Raw genomic sequence first — 2,715 nt, forward strand, 5'->3', positions numbered from 1 at the left:
TTTTTCAGGTGTGGAGTTTGGTGAGTTCCTTATAGATTTTGGATACTAGCCCTTTATCCTATATGTCATTTCCAACTATCTTTCCCCATTCCATCAGTTGCCTATTAGTTTTCTTGATTGTTTCCTTTGCAGTGCAGAAGATTTTTATCTTGATGAAGTCCCAATAGTTCATTTTTGCTCTTGATTCCCTTGCCTTTGGGGATGTGCTGAGTAAGAAATTGCTGCAGTTGAGGTCAAGGAGGCTGTTTCCTGCTTTCTCCTCTAGGGTTTTGATGGTTTCCCATCTTACATTCAGGCCCTTCATCCATTTTGAGTTTATTTTTGTGTATGGTGTAAGAAAGTGGTCTAGTTTCATTCTTCTGCATGTTGCTGTCCAGTTCTCCCAGCACCACCTGTTAAAGAGGCTGTCATTTTTCCACTGGATATTCTTTCCTGCTTTGTCAAAGACTAATTGGCCATACATTTGTGGGTCCAGTTTTGGGCTCTTTATTCTATTCCATTGGTCTATGTGTCTGTTTTTGTGCCAATACCATACTGTCTTGATGATGACAGCTTTGTAGTAGAAGCTAGAGTCTGGGATTGCAATGCCCCCCATTTTGGTTTTCTTCTTCAGTATTACTTTGGCTATTCTCATTCTTCTGTGGTTCTATGGCCTGCCCAGCAGGTCGGTCAACACAGGTTCCTGAGGGAGGGAGTGAGAATGGGGTAGGGCAGGGAGCACAGAGAATGGAGGCAAGACAAAGTCTCTGATCAAGCCTCTTTTATTTAAAACACACACACCTTATAAAAGGTTCAAGGCGGAAAGCAAGGCAGCTGACCTAGGTCGGTTGCTAGGAAACAGGGTCAATTGATTATAATGAGTTAGGGTGGGGGAGGAACCAAAACTGCAGCTTCAGCCCAGCGCCTGAGGGGCCGACACTGCCCTGCCTGCAGGCAGTTGATCTTTGTTCTTCTGGCAGCTTCCCACAGTTCTATATGAATTTTAGGATGGTTCTAGCTTTTAAAAGAATGCTGGTGCAATTTTGATTGGGATTGCATTGAATGTGTAGATTGCTTTGGTTAATAATGACATTTTAACAATGTTTATTCTTCCGATCATGAACATGGAATGTTTTTCCATTTCTTTGTGTCTTCTTCTATTTCCTTCATACGTTTTCTTTAATTTTCATCATACAGATCTTTTACATCTTTGGTTAGGTTTATTCCTAGGTATTTTATGGTTTTTCGTGCAAGTGTGAATGGGATCAGTTTCTTGATTTCTCTTTCTGTTGCTTCATTATTGGTGTATAAAAATGCAACCAATTTCTGTACATTGACTTTTGTACCCTGCAACTTTGCTGATTTCATGAATCAATTCTAGAAGACTTCTGGTGGAGTTGGTCGGGTTTTCCTTGTAGAGTATCATGTCATCTGTGAAAAGTGAAAGTTTAACTTCATCTGGTGTTAATTTGATAGGGATTGTATTGAATATGTAGATTGCTTTGAGTAGTATTGGCATTTTAACAGTATTTGTCCTTCCAATCCATGACCATGAAATGTTTTTCCTCTTTTATTTGGTGTCTTCTTCAATTTCTTTCATAAGCTGTCTATAGTTTTCAGTGTACAGTTCTTTTACCTCTTTGGTTAAATTTATTCCTAAGTATTTTATGGTTTTCTGTGCAATTGTAAATGGGATTCATTTCTTGATTTCTCTTTCTATTGCTTCATTATTGGTGTCTAGAAATGCAGCAAATTTCTGTGCATTGATTTTATATCCTGCAACTTTGCTGAATTCATGTATCAGTTCTAGTTAGCCGTTTTTTGGTGGAATCTTTTGGGTTTGCCACATAGAGTATCATGTCATCTGTGAAGAATGAAAGTTTGACTTCTTTCTTGCCAATTTGAATGCCTTTTATTTCATCTTGTTGCCTGATTGCTGAGGCTAGGACTTCCAACACTATGTGGAACAATGGTGGTGAGAGTGGATGTCCCTGTTGTGTTCCTGACCTTAAAGGAGGAAAGTTCTTGGTTTTTCCCCATTGAGGATGATATTAGCTGGGGGTCTTCTATATATGAGCTTTATGATGTTGAGAGACTCTGTGATATGAGAGACTCTTAAATATCGAGAATAAACTGAGTGTTTCTGGTGGGGAGGTCGGTGGGAGGATGAGCTGAATGGATGATGGGCATTAAGGAGGACAGTTGTCGAGATGAGCACTGGGTACTGTTATATGTAAGTGATGAATCACTAAATTCTGCTCCTGAAACCAATAGTATACTGTATGTTAACTAACTTGGACTTAAAATTAAAAAAAAGAAATAGACAAAGAATTTGAGTGAAAACTTCTCCAGAGAAGATAGATAAATGGCCAACAAACACAAGATATGGATATCTTGTGCTCAATATCACTAGTTCCTGGAGAAATGAAAATCTAAACCACAATGAGATACTTCTTTATGCCATTCTAACAGCTACCCAAGAGAGACAGAAACGCTGATGCATAGGAGCACATGTACCCTAATGTTCATAGCAGCAGTGTCAACAATAGCCAAAACATGGAAGGAGCCTAAATGTCCATCACCTGACGAATGGATCAAGAAGATGTGGTATATATTCACGATGGAGTACTACATGGCAATGAGAGGGAATGACATATGGCCCTTTGTAGGAAAGTGGATGGACCTTGAGGGTGTCATGCTGAGTGAAGTAAGCCAGGCAGAGAAGGACAGAAACCA

The 2,715-nt window shown here is 39.4% G+C and overlaps 1 protein-coding gene across 1 annotated transcript in view; it reads left to right on the forward strand.

The window, feature by feature from the left end:
• The window catches only part of VIPR2 (vasoactive intestinal peptide receptor 2), a 210,060-nt gene that overhangs the window by 77,280 nt on the left and 130,065 nt on the right, over nucleotides 1-2,715 (forward strand). The window lies entirely within an intron of this gene.

This window comes from Suricata suricatta, chromosome 2, assembly GCF_006229205.1.
Source record: "Suricata suricatta isolate VVHF042 chromosome 2, meerkat_22Aug2017_6uvM2_HiC, whole genome shotgun sequence".
NCBI classification, from domain to species: domain Eukaryota; kingdom Metazoa; phylum Chordata; class Mammalia; order Carnivora; family Herpestidae; genus Suricata; species Suricata suricatta.